The sequence below is a fragment of the Rhinatrema bivittatum genome, chromosome 3, assembly GCF_901001135.1.
Source record: "Rhinatrema bivittatum chromosome 3, aRhiBiv1.1, whole genome shotgun sequence".
Lineage (NCBI taxonomy): Eukaryota > Metazoa > Chordata > Amphibia > Gymnophiona > Rhinatrematidae > Rhinatrema > Rhinatrema bivittatum.
This window is the reverse complement of record NC_042617.1, coordinates 315769514-315785366: the sequence shown is the minus strand read 5'-3', so window position 1 is coordinate 315785366 and position 15853 is coordinate 315769514. Positions and strand designations below refer to the sequence as shown.

Below are 15853 nucleotides of genomic sequence, written 5' to 3'. Positions count from 1 at the left end.
CAGGCATCCTTCCTAGGAGCATGGATTTTAGTTTGGATTTCCTGAAGTTAGACGCTCTTTGTCTCCTATTATTTATTTTTGTAAATTATTCTAGAAGGGCTGTCTCTTTTTTCCTGTAGTGCGTCAGGTTGTTCAACTGACCTATTTGCGATTGCTTTTTGCTCTTTTAATTCATTTTTGGAGACCTCCATTGTGAGACCCATGTGTGGACTACTCACAGTGGATTGGAACATCTTTGTGATTGGTGAAATCAAAGATAGGGAAGAGCGCTATCACTCCTCCAGAGGAAAGACCTGTTAGTGACCTGATGCAGAGGAGTTTTAGCTTTAAAGGATCTGTTTTGTGCTAGGAAGTTTTTCTATCCTTCCTGTCTCTGGTTGGTTTTTTTCCTATTTTTGTAAAAGATTACTGATCTTTCCCACGAGGAGCTGAGTACCCTTGGTACCAGGGAATCAGTTTGCATTCTGTTGGGAGGCAGCATCTTTCACCCAGGAAAAGCCTATGGAGTAAAGGCTTTTTTTTATCTAAGAAGTGTACTCCTGTCCTGTGCTGGAGGGAAGGGGCAAAGAGTAATTAAGGACTGTGTTTGCTGCTGGCTCAGGTGGGTTACACTTGAGAGGAAAGTGCCATCTGGTACTTCATAAGGAGAGTTAAAGTATTTAAGAAGACTTCAGGAAAGGAATGAGACTTGGGACTTGATAAATTATTGAGCTTTAATCTAATCACTACACAGTGGGGAGAAAGCAGTGATAAAAAATTAAGAATTAAACAACAGAGTGTTGAACTATCTGCAATCTGAGTGACAGGGAAGAGAAAGAGATCAAGTGTTAAGAAGTGAGTGTCCAGAGACATTACAAGACTTTACTCGAAGACTGAGGTCACACATTTATTAATTTCTCTGCCATTCTATTATATATTGACTTTATTTAAACTCCGAAGTGAGTGCTGTAAATATTCTTCAGTAAAAATGTTGGAAACCATTTTGCTAGTCAGTGTGCTTTTTGAATACATAGAGACTATTTATCATTACTGCTGTGATCAGAGAAGAAAAAGGGGCTTGCACTGGGACAAATGTACAAGAGCCTTGAGGTTAAGCCTCCCCCGATAGGGAGCCCTGGAGCTCAGATGTAGAGACGGAGAGAACTGCATGCAGAAAGGGTCCATCATTCTTTCATGTGCTCTTGGGTGCATCCTAGCCAGGGCTTATATATGACACTCACTATTTCCAGGGCAGTAAAATGTACAGAAGAAGCCACTGGACCAGGATTCATGGCATACCAATTTTTCCAGTGGTTTTTTTTTGTTGTTTTTTTTTAAGAAAACACAAAGTAGTTGGACCTTAAAAGTAGAGATGGGCTGTGATCCCATAGCCTGTCCTTAATCCACAGGCTAAGGAGTCAGAGTAACACAGAACCATGATGTCAGAAAAATACCATACAAACTACTGGCTCTGGTCTCTCCATCCACACTAGATGATGGCAGATAAAAAACAAATTGTCCTATTCGGTCTTTCCAGTTATGTTTCTACTTTGGTTAAAATAACATGTAAATTCTAGAGATGTGAATCGTGTGATCGATTGTCTTAACGATCGATTTTGGCTGGGGGGGGAGGGAATCGGATCGTCGCGGTTTTGTTTTTTTTTTTTTTAAATCGTGTAAATCGTATATCGGGGGAGGGCGGGAAAACCGGCACACTATATTTATTTATTTATTTTATTTATACGTTTTTTGATACCCTGTCACATGGTAAGGGCAAAGAGGCATCGGCGCCATTTTATTTTAGCGCAGCTGATGCCTGGGAACGGGAAATCGTCCCCCGAGGCCCCCCTGGACCACCAGGTAATGTTAAAATGTTTTGAGGGGGTTGATTTAAAGGGTCGGGTGGGTTGTTTTTTTAGTGGCGCAGGCCTCCCTAAAAAAAAAATTAGCGATGTGAATTGGAATCGGAAACGATTCCAATTCACATATCTTAACGGTCAGATTCCCCCCCCCCCCCCCCCAGCCGAACCTGATCGTTAAGACGATCTGGCACACGATTCACATCTCTAGTTAATAAACATGTGGATAAAGGTGAACCAGTAGATGTAGTGTATTTGCAATTTCAAAAGGCATTTGACAAACTCCCTCATGAGAGGCTTCTAAGAAAACTAAAAAGTCATGGGATAGGAGGCAATGTCCTTTTGTGGATTGCAAGTTGGTTAAAAGACAGGAAACAGAGTAGGATTAAATGGTCTGTTTTCACAGTGGAGAGAGGTAAATAGTGGCGTGCCTCAGGGATCTGTACTTGGACTGGTGCTTTTTAATTTATAAATTATCTGGGAAGTGAGGTGATAACATTTGCGGATGATACAAAATTATGCAGAGTAGTTAAATCACAAGTGGATTGTGATAAATTGCAGGAGGACCTTGCAAGGCTGGAAGATTGGGCTTCCAAATGGCAGATGAAATTTAATGTGGACAAGTGCAAGGTAATGGGGCGGATTTTAAGAGCCCTGCTCGCCTAAATCCGCCCAAATCCGGGCGGATTTAGGCGAGCAGGGCCCTGCGCGCCGGTAAGCCTATTTTACATAGGCCTACCGGCGCGCAGAGCCCCGGGACTCGCGTAAGTCCCGGGGTTTTCGGAGGGGGCGTGTCGGGAGCGTTCCGGGGGCGGGCCCGGGGGCGTGGCTATGGCCCGGGGCGGCCCGGGGGCGTGGCCGCGCCCTCCGGACCCGCCCCCAGATCGCGTCCCGGCACGCTAGCGGCCCGCTGGCGCGCAGGGATTTACTTCTCCCTCCGGGAGGCATAAATCCCCCAACAAAGGTAAGGGGGGGGTTTAGACAGGGCCGGGTGGGTGGGTTAGGTAGGGGAAGGGAGGGGAAGGTGAGGGGAGGGCAAAAGACAGTTCCCTCTGAGGCCGCTCCGATTTCGGAGCGGCCTCGGAGGGAACGGGGGTAGGCTGTGCGGCTCGGCGCACGCCGGCTATACGAAATCGATAGCCTTGCGCGCGCGCCGATCCCGGATTTCAGCGGCTACGCGCGTATCTACTGAAATCCAGCGTACTTTTGTTGGCGCCTGTAGCACCAACAAAAGTACGCCTATTCGCGGTTTTTGAAAATCTACCCCAATGCGTATAGGGAAAAATAACTCATGCAGTATTTATACAATGTTAAGTTTCATGTTAGGAGTTACCCCACAGGAAAGAGATCTAGGCATCATTGTAGATATTACATTGAAATTGTCAACTCAGTGTGCTGCGGCAGTCAAAAAAGCAAACAGAATTTTAGGAATTATTAGGAAGGGAATGGCGAATAGGGATGTGAATCGTTTTTGAACGATTAAAATTATCGTCAGATAATTTTAAAATCATCCTAAATCGTTAGAGTGCACGATACAATACAAATGCCCCCGATTTATCATCAGGGGCATTTGTATTGTATCGTTAAATAGGGCACGGGAATTATTTGGGGGAGGGTGGGAAAACCGGCACACCAAAACAAGCCCTAAACCCACCCCGACCCTTTAAAACCAATTCCTTACCCTCCCCCACCCTCCCGAACCCCCCCAAAATGTTAAATTACCTGGTGGTCCAGTGGGGGGGGGGGTCCCGGCGCGATCTCCCGCTCTCGGGCCATCGGCGCCATTTTGGCTGCCACTAATTAAAATGGCGCCGATGGCTCGATAAAAAAAAAAAAACCACCCGACCCTTTAAATCGACCCCCTTTAGCCTCTCCCACCCTCCCGACCCTTTTTTTTAGGGAGGCCTGCACCCAACCCTTTAAATCGACACCACCCTCTATATGAGTCCATCTTTAAAGATGGCGCCGGCCATCCAGTGCTCCTACCATGTGACAGGGGCCGGCCAATGGCACGGATACCTTGTCACATGGTAAGGGCAAAGGGGCATCGGTGCTATTTTTTTTTTTAGAACAGCTGATGCCTGGGAACGGGAAATCTCTTCCCGAGGCCCCCCTGGATCTCTCCTCTCCCCGAGGCCCTCCTGGATCTCTCCCCGAGCCCCCCCGAGTCCCCCAGGTAATTTTAAAAGGTTTTGGGGGGGTCGGGAGGGTGGGGTCGATTTAAAGGGTTGGGTGGGTTGTTTTTTTTAGCGGCGCGGGCCTCCCTAAAAAAAAAATTAGCGATGTGAATTGGAATCGGAAACGATTCCAATTCACATATCTTAACGATCAGATTCCCCCCCCCCCCAGCCGAATCTGATCGTTAAGATGATCTGGCACACGATTCACATCTCTAATGGCGAATAAAACAGAAAATGCCATAATACCTCTTTATCACTCCATGGTGAGACTTCTGATATGATTTGTGGGTATGTGGGCCCTTGGCCGAAGATGCAAGTTGTTACTACCTGTGGGAAGGACCCTCACAGGTCTGTACCATCAGGAGGCAAGGTCAGAGACAACGGAGAGCTCTGGTTGAGGCAATAGAGAGGTCCCGCGGCACCAAGAGAGGACCCCCGTAGAGGCAATACCTGGGCAGTGACCCCGAGAGTAGGAATGCCAGACAGACCGCAGAGCGAGGGGAGTAAGGCTTGGCCAATTAGGAAGTACTCCGGAGGGCAACCCCGAAGGGAGGAACTGCACAGTGTAGGATGATGATGTAATGCTGTAGGCCAGCCCACAGGACAGGGAAGCCCGAGCTGAGCCTATAGTGATGATGTGGCACCACCCCGAGGACCGGGGAAGGGTTGGCAGTCTCAATATAGTATGTAGGCACAACCCCGAGGAATGGGGAAGCGTGCAAGTCCCAGGGAAGCCGGAGAGTGCTACCCCGAGGAGTGGGGAAGCTCTAGCAGTCACTGTAATATGTAAGCGCGGTCCCGAGGAGCTGGAGACGCGGCCAGTCTTGTTCAGGCTGTGGGCACAACCCTGAGGAGTGGAGAAGACCCTCTTTAGAACTCACTGATAGTTGAGGTGTCCCAGACGTAGTCCCGAGGAATGGGAGGCCTTGCAGGTTAGAACCCAGGAGACACAGAGCCAGCCCGAGGAGCGGGGTAGGCAAGGAGAGTGAGACCCGAGCACATGCACTGGCCCCCGAGGAGCGGGTACCAGACAGGGTCCAAGTCCAAGGCACAAAGCGTAGTCTCAGGAACATGTAGCAGTAGTCGAAGATGTGCGGAACTTGTTGCCAAGCTGAGGGCGAAGGTGGAGTTTAAATACCCCGGTCTGATGATGTCATCAACCGGAGACACCCCTGGGGTTCCCGCCGAAGAGGCTTGAAAGGAGGGCCCAGTGAAGCACGCACATGCCTAAGAAGGCCCAAAGTCGAGGAAGATGGTGGAGGCGTCAAGGCCACCATGAGGAGTCCCGGGGAACGCAGCGGTGAAAGCTGGCCTGAGCCACGAGCAGCCCCGGGGAGGGCAGGAGAGCAGTGCAGGAAGTAAGAACACGCGGTCGCAGCCATCTGCGACCGACGGGCATAACAACTGTACCTTGAATACTGTGTACAATTCTAGTCGCTGCATCTCATGAAAGATATAGTTACGTTGAAAAAGGTATAGAGAAGGGCGACCAAAATGATAAAGGGGATGGAACAGCTCCCCTATGATGGGAAGCTAAAGAGATTAGGAGAAGAGACAGTGGACGGAGGATATGATAGAGGTCTATAAAATCATGAGAGGTCTAAAATGTGTAAATGTGAATTGGTTATTTATTCTTTCAGATAATGCAAGAACTAGGGGGCACACCATGAAGTTAGCAAGGAACACATTTAAAACAAATCAGATAAATTTCTTTCCAAATTTAGGTGAATTTTCAGTGGATATGTTAGGTATTTATATTGAAGCTGAGCATTTTATGAAAATTGACTGCTAAATGTATTAAATTATGATCCAGATAATACGAACACTAGAAATCCAGGAAAATAGCCTAATCCCTGCTATGGTTTTTAGGTTCATCTTCAAGTGGAATAAGTGATGTTATATACTTCTGTATTGTGAAAGTATTTCATACTGCACCTCATGGAAACTCATAGGGGCCGTTGCAATAAAATGCACGCTGAAAAAAGGCACTCATAGGGGGTAATTTTCAAAAGGAGTTACGCATGTAAATGTAACTACTATTGTAGCAATTTCCAAAAGCCATTTACTGGAGTAAAGTGCACTTACACAAGTAAATCCTATGGACAATTCAATGGCATATATTATAGCAATTTTCAAAAGCCCACTTACTCAAGTAAAGTGCATTTACTCGAGCATCTGTTTTCCTAATGTGCGCACAGCCTCATTCTTGTGCATCTCGATGCAATATGTAAATGAGAGGAAGCAGAAAAAAGGGCATACTACCAGAGAATGTGCATTTCTGGCACTCAAAAAGGTGCAGCAGGCGCCATAATTGCTACGGACGTTCAATACGAGTGTCCATTTTGATCACACTTGGTTTGATTATTTTGCTAGGTGCCGATTTTGCATGGTGCAGTTTATTACATCAGGTGCCATTGCTATGGGCATCCTATTTGAGTGGATGCCCTTAGCAATAAGAAACGTGCACTTCCCTTTGAGCCAATCAATATACATTTATTTTTTGCCATTGCAAGTAGCAAATTCAAGAGCTGTGATAATATTAAAGAGGACACATTTATTGCAACACAGAGAACCATATTTTGCAATTTTTCTCATGTGCCTTTGACTATGAGTTGACTTTACTTCACCTCTGGAGCTGGAGTTAAATTCCCAGCATTAAAAATTAGGGGTGTGTGCATTCGTTTTGAACTTAAATGGAAAACGCAACTTTTTTTTTTTTTTTGACTTAAAAAAAAGATGAGGCGTAAACGATCGGATTTCCATCTTATTCAACATAGCTATGTTGGATACGTTGGAAATCGCGATTGTTGATCTAAATACAAATTTAAACCCCTCACCCTCCTTAATCCCCCCCCCCCCCCAAGACTTACCAAAGCTGGCCAAAAGTTCCGTGAGGGTCCGGGAGCGACGCGTGGGGAATCACGTGACGCCGCGTCACTCTGACGTGGCGCCGACGTCACGTGATTCCCCTCGGGTTCGCTCCCGGAACCCTCGTTGGGCTCAAAAGGCACTTTTGGCCAGCTTGGGGGGGTCAGGAGGCCACCATGCCAGAACCGTGCATAAATCCGTGTGCTAGGCTGGGCGCACTTTATTGCATTGGCCCCTAAGAAAATGTTAAGAAGATGGAATTATATATGAAAATATGCAGTGGTTTATGCTAAATGGAGATCTATCTCATTGCACAGATGTAAGAAAGCATATGCCATAGGGGCCAGAACTGTGTCCATTACTTTTTATAATATTCATAAATGGGTCAGCAATGTGTACTAAAAACTTTGATATATTATACTTATAGATGAAACACCAGGGCAGATATACATTATACAAAGCTTTTTTTCCTATAAACACAACATGGGAAAAACCTTTTAATATATCTGGGTCGTAAGTCCATTGATCATGAGAATGAGAGGAGGTTCCATGTTGACTAGGATAAATTATCCCTATGGGCAAGAAGATTGCAAATAAGTTTCAGAATAGAGCAATGCAAGGTGATTGCATTATAGGGATCATATTACCCTGATTCTTCAGGAATTACATAGGCTTCATATAAAATTGCCTGCACAGTTTAAAGTTCTTATGTTGGTATATTCTAAGTAGATCTTTAAGGTCGCCTACACATGCTCGTTTATGTATTCCTACCATAAAATTCATCATCCCATGTGGATACTAGAGAGTGCACTTTCATAGATAGCACCTTCTCTTTGGGACGCTCTGCAAATTATTTAGTCTTCAGGCGAGAATGTAAGTCATGGCTTTTAGATGTGCTTGGGACTAGAAATATGTTATTTTATTCAATTCTTTTGGTATTACTACCTTTATTTTAGCATATTGCTTTATTGTACTGTAATATGTAACATGAGGTGGATAAACAAACGGTAAATAATAGCTAGATAAGTAGTAGTTATCCGGCTACCTAGCAGCCACTGAATATTTGATTATGTTCAGTGCCCTCAAGATAAATGAATAAGTGATAAAAACTGGGCAGGCAATGGGTGGATAAGTGATAAAAACTGGGTGAATAAGTGATCAAAACTGGGCAGGCAATGGGTGGATCGGGATGGCATTACTAGCAATATTTGGCCTTAGTCAGATAACTTATAAAGCTAAGTTAGACCTGTTGAACAGCAGATAAGACTTATCCATGTTGCTGAATATCCCATCTAAGGGCTAGATTTATCAAACTATCACATGCGATAGGAAGAGGGGCGTGTTTTATGGTAATAGCTTATTTATCACAAAGTGCACTATCTTAGCACTTCACATAGGGGCGGATTTTAAGAGCCCTGCTCGCCTAAATCCGCCCAAATCCGGGCGGATTTAGGCGAGCAGGGCCCTGCGCGCCGGTGAGCCTATTTTACATAGGCCTACCGGCGCGCGCAGAGCCCCGGGACTCGCGTAAGTCCCGGGGTTTTCTGAGGGGGCATGTCGGGGGCGGGCCCGAACCGCGCGGTGTTTTCGGGGCGTGTCGGGAGCGTTCCGGGGGCGGGCCCGGGGGCGTGGCTACGGCCCGGGGCGGTCCGGGGGCGTGGCCGCGCCCTCCGGACCCGCCCCCAGGTCGCGTCCCGGCGCACTAGCGGCCCGCTGGCGCGTGGGGATTTACGTCTCCCTCCGGGAGGCGTAAATCCCCCGACAAAGGTAAGGGGGGGTTTAGACAGGGCCGGGCGGGTGGGTTAGGTAGGGGAAGGGAGGGGAAGGTGAGGGGAGGGCAAAAGAAAGTTCCCTCCGAGGCCTCTCCGATTTCAGAGCGGCCTCGGAGGGAATGGGGGTAGGCTGCGTGGCTCGGCGCGCGCTGGCTATACGGAATTGATAGCCTTGCGCGCGCCGATCCAGGATTTTAGCAGATACACACGGCTACGCGCGTATCTACTAAAATCCCGCGTACTTTTGCTGGCGCCTGATGCGCCAGCAAAAGTACGCCAAATCGTGCGGTTTGAAAATCTACCCCATAGGTATTACTGCAGAGTGCGATAACTTTTCACTCTTTGCGGTAAGTGCCACAATTGTTGTAATTCCTACCTACAACCACTGGGGGGGAGGGGGGAGAGAGAGAGAGAGAGCGAGAGAGAGAGAGAGACTAGCTATAACACCCTTCTAGTAGTTAGGTATTTATACCTCTATATGAGTCCATCAAGCTAGGGTGAGAGAACATTGTGCAAATCTCAACTTTGGGCCCATTTCCTCACTCCGAAAGACATCAAATCTTCAGAAGAGTGCACTGTTCTTTTTGTACATCTCACCTCGAGTAACTAGATGGGCCTCATATAGAATATTAATACCTAAATACTATGAGGACCTTATAGCTAGGTTCTCTCTCTCTCCCCCCCCCCCCAACGGTGGTAGGTAGCTTAAAAAACTAACAATGCTATGTGCCGAAACATCTCAAAGTGTGATAAAGCCATATCGCACAGCTTAACGCAAATAAAAAGGTGTAGTTATTAGCCACGTTAAAACTGCAAGTTGCAAAGCCAGCCCACTTGGCCAGAAATCCCGCCCCAAACTCCACAGCTTTTCTAAATTAGCATCACACCATGCGTTATGGTGCTTTTCGCATGTGAAAAATGCCTTAACGCACGCAAAAAGCCCATAATGCAGCTTGGAATATAACCCCCTAAATTAGCCAGATATGTCTATCTGGCTAATTTAGTTAACTGGCTAGGTTTTCAATAATGAATCCCCATCTGTTTTATTGCTCTTGTGTTTTTTGGATGTATGTTAATTATTCAATTTTATGTTTGCATTTAAAGGTGAATTTAAAAGCCCGGCATGTGCATCAATTAGGGGATACATGTACAGACTGGGCTGTGCACACATCTAACTGTTTAAAAAAGGGGCGTGGCATGGCAAGGAATAGTCATTCTGGGGGCGGGGCCAGAGATGTGCATGTATCTACCTACACGCTTGGACGCATGCTCAGGTCGCCTGCCGCATGCAGGAGGTGTAAGTCAGAAAAAAGAGCCCCACTTGTTTGAGAGGGGTTTAAAGGATCCAGGGTATCTGGGGGGTTTGGAGGACCTAGCTCATAACTGGGTAAATTGGTGGACAAACTAGTGAAACTGGATATGACCTAGACAAGCGCCCCTTTTAAAATTCCCTGACTTACATGTGGAAGTGGCGTTAACATGCCTAGGGATGCACCTATTTAAAACAGTGTGTCCATGGGCTTGCACCTACTGTTCTATAATGTACGCATATGTACGCGCAGTTTATAAAATCGCAGAGTCCCTGAGCGTGAGCCGTCGCACACGCACCAGTTTGAAAGTATTTATCAGTAAGTTGTCTTGGGCTTATGATGGGAAGGTGATTAATAATGTAATAAATACATGACACACCTGCCATTAGGAACCGATATACGTGCGGAGCACTGAGTTCAGAGACTGGTTTGTTGGGCTTTGTCTGATGATGTTTTACAAAGAATGAACAGGGATACCATGCTCTCCTTATTTTGTGCCTTTGACCTGGTATTTCATGAGATTTTAGTTTTGAGGTGTAAAGAAATTGGGTTGAGGGAGCTGTTTTGAGGTGGACTTCCTCCTTTTTACAGGACAGATCATTTGCTTTTAGGGTAGAGAATTCACTCTGACTTTTCCCAGCTACAGTGTGGTGTCCCGCAAAGCACAGCCATGTGGCTATTGCTGTTGTAATGTCTTTATGTATCTTTTGAAAACAGGTGATCTATGTAGTTTCTGGGAGTTGGGTGGGGGAGAGAGTGGGAGAATGTCAGAAATGGAGCTGAAGAATAGTCTGCAGATTATTACACACTGGCTGGTGGTGAATCATTTGTTATGTCATGGGCAAAAAATGGAAATTGTAAGGAGTTTCCCCCCTTTAAAGATTGAATTGGAAGATGAGACAATATATTTTTCAGAGATGGTTAAAGATCTGAGGGTGCATGTGGATGTTTTGTTTAATTTTGAGTCCCATGTACAGTTAGTGGCATGGTCAGTACACTGTGGCCTTTCCTGTATATGCTCTCAAATTATGATTCTGGCTTAGTGCAACAGCCTATGGATGGGTGACCTAACAGACTGACTCATAGACTTCCGATGGTCCAGAAGGAATATTGCTGCCCGGGCAATTTCTCAGAAGGCACAGGGAGTGAGAGCAGCACTGCTATTGGCTTTCAGTCAAGGCTCTGGCCAAGTTTAAAGTTTTGGCATTACTCCAACAGGTGATGAAAGGCAGTGTCCCGGGGTATCTTGATCCAACCAGACAGCATTACTTAAGGATTTATCTTTTCAGAAAGTGAGGAGAGCTCAAGTGAGAGAGAGAGAGAGAGAGAGAGAGCGCTTTCTCTGTACTGGCTCCCTCATTGTGGAATGCACCCCCAGCAGATTTGAGGCTGGAAGGGGATTATGCCAGGTTTCAGGGAAAGTTGAAGACCTGGATTTTTCCATGTTCTTAGTCTGATAGATTGAAAGTGGATTCATGAGAATTACTGGTGTCTGCACCAAGATCAGTTTCATGAGAGAAGGAATAAGTAGAAAGGGGTGTTTTGAATTTATTTGCACGTATCATTTTGGCTTTGGGGCTAGGGGAGGAGGATTTTGGGCTGGTCAGTTGGGAGGGTGAGTTGATTATATTTTTTGACTTCACAGATATTGGTGATCTGTTTATTTTGTTGTGTTTTTGTTTTAGTTTTGTTATATATTGCCTTGGGTGATTTCTTGGGAAGTTGAGGGGGGGGGGGGGGGAGTGTGGTAAATATATTTGATGAATAAATTTATACTGAGCGCAGTTATACAATTAGTAAAGTAGTTGCAATGGAAAGCATCTCCATGTCATTGTTGATACTGAAACAATATCAACCACAGGCGTGGGTGAAAGGGAAGTTCCCCAAATCTAGTGCTTGAGGGCTGCAATTAAGTTGGCTGTTCAGGATTTCCACAGAGAATATGCATGAAGTTTCTTTGCCTGCAATGGAGGCAGTACTTGCAAATAGATATGCATATTCTTTGTAGAAATTCTGAAGACCAGATTGGTTTGCGGCTCTTGAGAACTGGATTTTGGAGAACCCTGGGGTAAGGGATGGCTGCTAACCAATGTTACAGGGTAACAATTTAGACAAAAAAATTTTTTTTTTAATCCACTGTACTCCTCACAAAAACTCTAAAAATCATATAAACGAACGAGTTGATAGTTTCATATAAAATAACGAACCACCTGTCAATATTTTTTTATTTTAATATATCAAAACATTTTTATATCAATTTATGTGAAAACATATATTTTTAAATAATGTGTAATAGCACTCCATATGCATGTTTGTAATGATCTATGTTAATTAAGAGTAAACTGTTTGTATTTATATCATCCTTGGCTTCAATTTATACTAAGGTCAAAACTTTTTTTTTAGAGTTTTTATGGGAGTACAATGGATTAAAAAATTGTTTTTCATCCATAAAAGCAATTTCAGGTGTATGATTTATATATTGATGTTTTAAGTTACACCTGTGTTTTTGTGGTGATTTTGAGTATCAGTTTATTACAGGGTGACAATTTCCAGAATTTTCATCTCTCCAGCCTGAGCTTCTGGGCTCACAGAAGGAGTAAAATCAGTAGGGTGTGGCTGCCTCTCTCCAGGTGAAGGCCACTCCTATTCTGGAGAACCGAAAGAAGCCTGGTTGGTTGCTTAGAAGTCAGAATGGCAATGTCCTGTTGTCCTTTCTATACTGGTAAAATCTCCAGCGTTAGTATTTCCTTGTGAAAGCTGAAGTTATGCTGGGATTTCTCGTATTGACTTAAAGCTACTGCAAAAGTTGTTTCTTTTGCAACTTAAAGCTGCCAAAATAAAATTTGTTTTGGCTATTAGCTATGTCTGAGCTGTTCTCCCACAAGTCAGACTCCTTTGCATACAAAGAGGATTCGTACATTTCGCAACATTTTGACAGAATCATCAGAGTAATCCTGAAGCTATATGTCAGACATAGACTGCATACAATCAATTCTAGGTTTAGTATGGGCAACAAGTGCTCTCACCTATTGTTTTAACTTGATGGTAAGCTCTACAGGACAGGGACCAACTCTTCTTTGTATCTGTAGAGCACTAGCTACATCTAGTAACACTATAGTAATCATAAGTACATGATACTGCTTACAGTTCTGGAACCCGCACCTTCAAAAGAACATAAACCAGTTGGAGTTGGTCTGGGGGAGGCTACTAAAATGATCAGTGGTCTTTGTTCTAAGGCATATGGGGATAGACTTTTAGATCTACACATATTTACCCTAGTTCACCATTGGGCACATGATTCAAAGTTCGCTGGTCACCCAGGATGGGCGCAAACTCTTGCTCTTCTCCAGTGATTCTTCTGGTGGCCCACCATGGTCACTGATACCAGAGCCAATGTCGATTCCTGCAACACGTGTGTTCAGCAGAAGCCCCTGGTCAGTCGACCCTGGGGCCTTCTCCAACCACTTCCTGCTTCAGAGGAGCCGTGGACGCACCTCTCCATGGATTTCGTTGTGGATTTGCCTCCGTCAAAAGGAAACACGGTCATTTGGGTCACCATTGATAGGTTCTCCAAAATGGCCCATTTTGTTCCACTGCCTGGCCTACCTTCAGCTCCAGAACTAGCACGTCTCTTTCTTTTTTCTTCACGTGTTCCATCTGCATGGCCTACCCAAAGATATAGCTTCGGACAGAGATCCCCAGTTTGTTGCTCATTATTAGCACACTCTGTGCAGCAAGTTCGGCATTAACATTAGCCTCACCACAGCTTACCACCCACAGGCCAACGGTCAAGCTGAATGCATGAACCGTTCCCTGAAAGCCTTCCTACACACCTACATCAATGATAGGCAGGACAACTGGGCAGAACTTCTCCCATGGGCAGAGTTTTCCCACAACTCCCACATCGCCACTGCTACTGGGGTATCACCAGTCACTATTGTCTATGGCAGGCAGCCTCGGCCTCCGTTACCTATCCCTCTGACTGTGCCCTCGCCAGCCACTCAGACCACTGCTGACGCTCTTAAAGCCCTTTGGAACCAGAAAACCTCCGTTTGTGTCAGGCAGCAGCTCGGGCTAAGAGGTCCATGGACGCCCATCGAAGTCCTGCTCCTGAATTTTTACCTGGACAGAAGGTCTGGCTGAGTATGCGATACATTCACCACAAAATACCTTCCCAAACATTTGTACCTAGATACATTGGACCTTTTTCGGTCACCTGTCATATTGGACCTGTCATTTATCAGCTCCTGTTGCCACCGACCCTTGGCATCCATAACACGTTCCATGTGTCCTTGTTGAAACCGGTGATTCTCTTTTGGCCTTTCCGTAAGGCACCTGAACCGTAAGGCACCTGAACCATCTCAGCTGAGTCTGATACTACCTACAAGGTCCAAGAACTCCTTGACGTCTGCTGTAGGGGCCGTCAGTGGGAGTACCTCCTCTCATGGGAGGGTTACGGCCCAGAAGAAAACTCTTGGGAGCCAGTGCATAACATCTTTGACAAAAGCCTCCTTCTGCAGTTTCATCGTGCCCATCTGGGCAAACCCAGACCTCCAAGAGGAGGGCATAAGGGAGGTATTGTTGCTTGTGCCGGCTGTGGCAGGCCCGCGGCCAGGCCCTCTTACCCCCGTTTGCCTGCTCCAGTACCTGGTTCTGCCTCTCTTGCAGCTGCCTCCAACTCCGGGCCGCTCCCCATGCTCCCAGCTCCGCAGTGGATGTCTCAGCTCTGCGGCAGGCCCCCCCGCTTGATCCGCGGGGAGACACCACTGTCTCATGCTGTGCTGCGCCCCTCTCTAGGCGCGCGCACGCATCAGTTCTCCTTTTAAAGGGGCCGAGGCAGGAATCCAACCTGTGGCCCGGATGATGACTTCACTGGGTCCTGGTACTTAAGGCTGGGCCCAGCCAGTGCTTCCTTGCCTTGGCAACAGGTCTCTATGCTAGTTGTGTGCTTAGTTGCTTGTTCCTGCATTTCCTCCGTGTTCCTGGTTCCTGATTTGTCTGAATTCCTGTTCCTGATCCTAGTACCCGTTTCTGCTCCTGTGTTCCATGTCTACCCTGCTTGTTGCTACTGACTGACTCCTGGCTTTGACCACTGCTTATTCTGACCACGCTACTGATTGTCTCCTGGCTTTGACCTCTGCTTCGTTCAACTATGATCCTGCCCGTCTCCTGTTTGCCTTTTGCCTTGCCTGACCATTCTTTAGCTGACTTCTGGTACTGACCCACACTTGTCATGCCACTCTTCCATGCCTGCCGCCTGCCCTGACTTCAGCCTGTTCTACGACATTCCTCTTGTCTTCGCTCTGGACTTGGCCTCTGAGGCTTTGGCCTGTTCTCATTGGCGCCAGGCTTTGGCCTGTTCTCATTGGCGCCCGGGTCTCCAGGACTCCGCCTCATCCAGATCAGACCACCTACTCCTACTACCACTGCTGGCCCCTGGCTGACTTCCTCGTCGTCCCAGAGAAGACCTCAGATGGAGGCCCACCCAGCCAGCCCCGGTACCCAAGGGCTCAACCTGCGGGGAACGAAGACTGGTATCTGCGAAGCTCCAGTCGGCCTCCATCAGTCAGCCAGCTCCAACTGCCAATGGTGGGGACCCGTAGGGTCTGCCCTGCGGGTAGCAGCAACCCCCACCTTAGCCCAAGGGTCCACCTCCTGCGCAACAACTAGCAAATCAATTTGCATATTTTTTTTATCAAAAAAGTTAACTATATCAGAAACTCAATAAAAAATCCTTTAACAATAACTGATGATACATTCTGTCTAGACAACTTCCCTTGGTCTGAATTTGAAACTGTTACAGAAGAAACTATTTTAGATTCAATCTCTACTATTAATTCTTCCACCTGTTCTTTGAACCCATGCTCTACAATCATTTTAAAATC

At 46.3% G+C, this 15853-nt stretch overlaps 1 protein-coding gene across 1 annotated transcript in view; it reads right to left on the bottom strand.

The window, feature by feature from the left end:
* COL10A1 (collagen type X alpha 1 chain) overlaps positions 1-15853 on the bottom strand; it is an 88467-nt gene that overhangs the window by 2933 nt on the left and 69681 nt on the right. The gene's annotated exons all lie outside the window — the stretch shown is intronic.